The 6,769-nt window shown below is 46.0% G+C and overlaps 3 non-coding genes across 3 annotated transcripts; all 3 read right to left on the bottom strand.

The window, feature by feature from the left end:
* Positions 1-1,389: 1,389 nt before the first annotated feature.
* On the bottom strand, positions 1,390-1,580 carry LOC130322071 (U2 spliceosomal RNA). Its single transcript, XR_008867664.1, has one exon. It is a non-coding gene; the product is annotated as a U2 spliceosomal RNA (small nuclear RNA).
* Positions 1,581-3,664: 2,084 nt separating this feature from the next.
* LOC130322070 (U2 spliceosomal RNA) lies at positions 3,665-3,855 on the bottom strand. Its single transcript, XR_008867663.1, has one exon. It is a non-coding gene; the product is annotated as a U2 spliceosomal RNA (small nuclear RNA).
* A 2,083-nt stretch (positions 3,856-5,938) lies between these two features.
* On the bottom strand, positions 5,939-6,129 carry LOC130322069 (U2 spliceosomal RNA). The gene has a single exon (XR_008867662.1). It is a non-coding gene; the product is annotated as a U2 spliceosomal RNA (small nuclear RNA).
* Between the last annotated feature and the right edge of the window lie 640 nt (positions 6,130-6,769).

Raw genomic sequence — 6,769 nt, 5'->3', positions numbered from 1 at the left:
AAACAGCTCCATAGTCACATACACAGCAAAGGAGAGATGTTGTTTACACCTAGTGATGTCAGTGGTATTGAGTGACATCACAGCACAGTGCTAAGGCTCCTGGGCCTGGACACAGCAGCGGCTGCAATATCTCAACGGAGAATACGTTTATATATATGTGTGTGTGTGCGCGTATATATATATATATATATATATATATATATATATATATATATATATTTCTCCGCCGAAATCACTTTTAAACCCATTTCCACCTTTTTTTCCCTTCTCTTCCTCTTACTTTTTTTTCACGTTTTTTTACGTTTTTCTCCTTTTCGCCTCTTTTCTGGGCGTATTATTCTTCTTTTTCTTCTTTTTTTTCGTCTAATGCATACCCCATCAGTGCAGCAATGCTTATTCAATACCGCCAGCAGATGGAGACACTGGGGGATAATTTTCTAAGGATTTATACTGATTTTTCCTGTCTGAATTTGTCGCACAGAAAGTTGCAGGCCAAATATGTGTGACATTTCTGCGACTTTAGCTTCTAGAGCATTTTTACAACATTATACATAGGTGCTGAATACATAAAAAGCGACTGTTCAGCGACAGACAAGTCGCATCGGCTGAAAGTAGGCCAGAATGTCAGTCCATGTTGGAGCAGGTTTAGATACAGTCTAAAGTATAGATCTCAAAGTCTGTGCACAGAATTTAGCAAGGGCCTCGCACCTTCTGATGCATCAGGTAGGTGCACAATAGCATAGCCTAACCCTCTGTACTTTGGTCTATATTGATGCGGGACATAGACAGCCAGCTGATGACCAATCCATTAGTGCAATGGATGGCTGGAAGCATTTGTCTTTGCCTTTGCAATACCACAGAAGCAATGCATGGTCAATGTACAGCAATGACACACCTGTGTGAACAGCCAGGAGACCCCCCCCATGTTATGTTACATAGTTACATAGTTAGTACGGTCGAAAAAAGACATATGTCCATCAAGTTCAACCAGGGAATTAAGGGGTAGGGGTGTGGCGCGATATTGGGGAAGGGATGAGATTTTATATTTCTTCATAAGCATTAATCTTATTTTGTCAATTAGGAACATTCAGCACCCACCCGCTATCAAGGCAGCTGCCTATCATGTCATGCCCTACCTGCACAGGTGTGCTGGCTACTCAAATGATCCAATTAAGGAGGCCATTTAGTCAGCAGCAGCAGAAGTCCTGTGCCTGGACGCTCCAACAGCGGCCAGACACAAGCAGAAGCAGAAGCAGCAGAAGCAGCAGCAGCACCACCTTTTGTTTTTTGGCTGCAGCAGCAGCAGCAAGGCCCACAGGGCTGGCTAGCTGGCTAGCCAGCAAGCAGGTAGCAATGAAAGTAGGAATCTTTCTTTTTAACCCTGTAAGGGGGTGGTGCACTGTACCCGAAGATACTGCCATATCGGGTCAATGCATAGGGCGACGGAAGCAAGCTTCGAAATCGGCCCCCGTTCTCAAAAATCCATTTAATATATGGTCCCCAGATAGGGGACGTATCAGATATTAAACTGATAAGAACAGATACTACACTTGATCTTAGCCAAAAGGCCGAGAAGCGATAACCGTGAAAGGGGCGGGCCCAACAAGGTCCCCTTCATGGGCACTATCACTGCTTGCTGTCAGGGAGGCTGCCAGACAATTTTCCATGCACACTCTGGGCTGGGGGGCAGTCAACCACCAGTACACACAGCAGAACCTAAACCCATACCATTATTGCTAAGCAGCAAGACAGGGGCCCATTGCACTCCCACGGGGCCTTTTTAAATGCAATCCATAACCCGGATTTGCCAGGAACCCTTCTTACTCCTCCTACTTGCATGTGACACTGGGCTTAGGATCTGCATAGGAAACACACACACAAGCACACACCTACCTTTGTTGCCTGCAGATGCCTCCTTGGCTGTCCCCAAACGGTATCAAACCAACACCCACGGGAAGCTGTAAGCATAGAGGACATGCCTGCACCCCATTGGACTTACCTGTGTGGGTTAAATCCGGGTTATTTGACAACCTATGGCGGTGATGGTTCTGCTCAGGCAGAGCAGTGCTGATGCTCCTCATAAAGCTGTCGCTGCTGTGAAGGTTCTAGGTGACATCACAAATCCCTATGGTTACATACACAACAAAGCTGGGTTGTTGTTGTTTACACTCTGCAAGGCCTGTGGAAGTGAGTGACATCATAGCACTGTAGTTCTGAGGGTTCTAGATGGATGCAACAATCTCCTGTTGCTTCTATGAAGGCCATAATAGACGACATCACCAAACAGCTCCATAGTCACATACACAGCAAAGGAGAGATGTTGTTTACACCTAGTGATGTCAGTGGTATTGAGTGACATCACAGCACAGTGCTAAGGCTCCTGGGCCTGGACACAGCAGCGGCTGCAATATCTCAACGGAGAATACGTTTATATATATGTGTGTGTGTGCGCGTATATATATATATATATATATATATATATATATATATATATTTCTCCGCCGAAATCACTTTTAAACCCATTTCCACCTTTTTTTCCCTTCTCTTCCTCTTACTTTTTTTTCACGTTTTTTTACGTTTTTCTCCTTTTCGCCTCTTTTCTGGGCGTATTATTCTTCTTTTTCTTCTTTTTTTTCGTCTAATGCATACCCCATCAGTGCAGCAATGCTTATTCAATACCGCCAGCAGATGGAGACACTGGGGGATAATTTTCTAAGGATTTATACTGATTTTTCCTGTCTGAATTTGTCGCACAGAAAGTTGCAGGCCAAATATGTGTGACATTTCTGCGACTTTAGCTTCTAGAGCATTTTTACAACATTATACATAGGTGCTGAATACATAAAAAGCGACTGTTCAGCGACAGACAAGTCGCATCGGCTGAAAGTAGGCCAGAATGTCAGTCCATGTTGGAGCAGGTTTAGATACAGTCTAAAGTATAGATCTCAAAGTCTGTGCACAGAATTTAGCAAGGGCCTCGCACCTTCTGATGCATCAGGTAGGTGCACAATAGCATAGCCTAACCCTCTGTACTTTGGTCTATATTGATGCGGGACATAGACAGCCAGCTGATGACCAATCCATTAGTGCAATGGATGGCTGGAAGCATTTGTCTTTGCCTTTGCAATACCACAGAAGCAATGCATGGTCAATGTACAGCAATGACACACCTGTGTGAACAGCCAGGAGACCCCCCCCATGTTATGTTACATAGTTACATAGTTAGTACGGTCGAAAAAAGACATATGTCCATCAAGTTCAACCAGGGAATTAAGGGGTAGGGGTGTGGCGCGATATTGGGGAAGGGATGAGATTTTATATTTCTTCATAAGCATTAATCTTATTTTGTCAATTAGGAACATTCAGCACCCACCCGCTATCAAGGCAGCTGCCTATCATGTCATGCCCTACCTGCACAGGTGTGCTGGCTACTCAAATGATCCAATTAAGGAGGCCATTTAGTCAGCAGCAGCAGAAGTCCTGTGCCTGGACGCTCCAACAGCGGCCAGACACAAGCAGAAGCAGAAGCAGCAGAAGCAGCAGCAGCACCACCTTTTGTTTTTTGGCTGCAGCAGCAGCAGCAAGGCCCACAGGGCTGGCTAGCTGGCTAGCCAGCAAGCAGGTAGCAATGAAAGTAGGAATCTTTCTTTTTAACCCTGTAAGGGGGTGGTGCACTGTACCCGAAGATACTGCCATATCGGGTCAATGCATAGGGCGACGGAAGCAAGCTTCGAAATCGGCCCCCGTTCTCAAAAATCCATTTAATATATGGTCCCCAGATAGGGGACGTATCAGATATTAAACTGATAAGAACAGATACTACACTTGATCTTAGCCAAAAGGCCGAGAAGCGATAACCGTGAAAGGGGCGGGCCCAACAAGGTCCCCTTCATGGGCACTATCACTGCTTGCTGTCAGGGAGGCTGCCAGACAATTTTCCATGCACACTCTGGGCTGGGGGGCAGTCAACCACCAGTACACACAGCAGAACCTAAACCCATACCATTATTGCTAAGCAGCAAGACAGGGGCCCATTGCACTCCCACGGGGCCTTTTTAAATGCAATCCATAACCCGGATTTGCCAGGAACCCTTCTTACTCCTCCTACTTGCATGTGACACTGGGCTTAGGATCTGCATAGGAAACACACACACAAGCACACACCTACCTTTGTTGCCTGCAGATGCCTCCTTGGCTGTCCCCAAACGGTATCAAACCAACACCCACGGGAAGCTGTAAGCATAGAGGACATGCCTGCACCCCATTGGACTTACCTGTGTGGGTTAAATCCGGGTTATTTGACAACCTATGGCGGTGATGGTTCTGCTCAGGCAGAGCAGTGCTGATGCTCCTCATAAAGCTGTCGCTGCTGTGAAGGTTCTAGGTGACATCACAAATCCCTATGGTTACATACACAACAAAGCTGGGTTGTTGTTGTTTACACTCTGCAAGGCCTGTGGAAGTGAGTGACATCATAGCACTGTAGTTCTGAGGGTTCTAGATGGATGCAACAATCTCCTGTTGCTTCTATGAAGGCCATAATAGACGACATCACCAAACAGCTCCATAGTCACATACACAGCAAAGGAGAGATGTTGTTTACACCTAGTGATGTCAGTGGTATTGAGTGACATCACAGCACAGTGCTAAGGCTCCTGGGCCTGGACACAGCAGCGGCTGCAATATCTCAACGGAGAATACGTTTATATATATGTGTGTGTGTGCGCGTATATATATATATATATATATATATATATATATATATATTTCTCCGCCGAAATCACTTTTAAACCCATTTCCACCTTTTTTTCCCTTCTCTTCCTCTTACTTTTTTTTTCACGTTTTTTTACGTTTTTCTCCTTTTCGCCTCTTTTCTGGGCGTATTATTCTTCTTTTTCTTCTTTTTTTTCGTCTAATGCATACCCCATCAGTGCAGCAATGCTTATTCAATACCGCCAGCAGATGGAGGCACTGGGGGATAATTTTCTAAGGATTTATACTGATTTTTCCTGTCTGAATTTGTCGCACAGAAAGTTGCAGGCCAAATATGTGTGACATTTCTGCGACTTTAGCTTCTAGAGCATTTTTACAACATTATACATAGGTGCTGAATACATAAAAAGCGACTGTTCAGCGACAGACAAGTCGCATCGGCTGAAAGTAGGCCAGAATGTCAGTCCATGTTGGAGCAGGTTTAGATACAGTCTAAAGTATAGATCTCAAAGTCTGTGCACAGAATTTAGCAAGGGCCTCGCACCTTCTGATGCATCAGGTAGGTGCACAATAGCATAGCCTAACCCTCTGTACTTTGGTCTATATTGATGCGGGACATAGACAGCCAGCTGATGACCAATCCATTAGTGCAATGGATGGCTGGAAGCATTTGTCTTTGCCTTTGCAATACCACAGAAGCAATGCATGGTCAATGTACAGCAATGACACACCTGTGTGAACAGCCAGGAGACCCCCCCCATGTTATGTTACATAGTTACATAGTTAGTACGGTCGAAAAAAGACATATGTCCATCAAGTTCAACCAGGGAATTAAGGGGTAGGGGTGTGGCGCGATATTGGGGAAGGGATGAGATTTTATATTTCTTCATAAGCATTAATCTTATTTTGTCAATTAGGAACATTCAGCACCCACCCGCTATCAAGGCAGCTGCCTATCATGTCATGCCCTACCTGCACAGGTGTGCTGGCTACTCAAATGATCCAATTAAGGAGGCCATTTAGTCAGCAGCAGCAGAAGTCCTGTGCCTGGACGCTCCAACAGCGGCCAGACACAAGCAGAAGCAGAAGCAGCAGAAGCAGCAGCAGCACCACCTTTTGTTTTTTGGCTGCAGCAGCAGCAGCAAGGCCCACAGGGCTGGCTAGCTGGCTAGCCAGCAAGCAGGTAGCAATGAAAGTAGGAATCTTTCTTTTTAACCCTGTAAGGGGGTGGTGCACTGTACCCGAAGATACTGCCATATCGGGTCAATGCATAGGGCGACGGAAGCAAGCTTCGAAATCGGCCCCCGTTCTCAAAAATCCATTTAATATATGGTCCCCAGATAGGGGACGTATCAGATATTAAACTGATAAGAACAGATACTACACTTGATCTTAGCCAAAAGGCCGAGAAGCGATAACCGTGAAAGGGGCGGGCCCAACAAGGTCCCCTTCATGGGCACTATCACTGCTTGCTGTCAGGGAGGCTGCCAGACAATTTTCCATGCACACTCTGGGCTGGGGGGCAGTCAACCACCAGTACACACAGCAGAACCTAAACCCATACCATTATTGCTAAGCAGCAAGACAGGGGCCCATTGCACTCCCACGGGGCCTTTTTAAATGCAATCCATAACCCGGATTTGCCAGGAACCCTTCTTACTCCTCCTACTTGCATGTGACACTGGGCTTAGGATCTGCATAGGAAACACACACACAAGCACACACCTACCTTTGTTGCCTGCAGATGCCTCCTTGGCTGTCCCCAAACGGTATCAAACCAACACCCACGGGAAGCTGTAAGCATAGAGGACATGCCTGCACCCCATTGGACTTACCTGTGTGGGTTAAATCCGGGTTATTTGACAACCTATGGCGGTGATGGTTCTGCTCAGGCAGAGCAGTGCTGATGCTCCTCATAAAGCTGTCGCTGCTGTGAAGGTTCTAGGTGACATCACAAATCCCTATGGTTACATACACAACAAAGCTGGGTTGTTGTTGTTTACACTCTGCAAGGCCTGTGGAAGTGAGTGACATCATAGCACTGTAGTTCTGAGGG

The sequence above is a fragment of the Hyla sarda genome, unplaced genomic scaffold, assembly GCF_029499605.1.
Source record: "Hyla sarda isolate aHylSar1 unplaced genomic scaffold, aHylSar1.hap1 scaffold_2306, whole genome shotgun sequence".
In the NCBI taxonomy this organism is placed as follows: domain Eukaryota; kingdom Metazoa; phylum Chordata; class Amphibia; order Anura; family Hylidae; genus Hyla; species Hyla sarda.
Note: the sequence above shows the minus strand (reverse complement) of the source record. Positions and strands in the feature narration are given on the sequence as shown.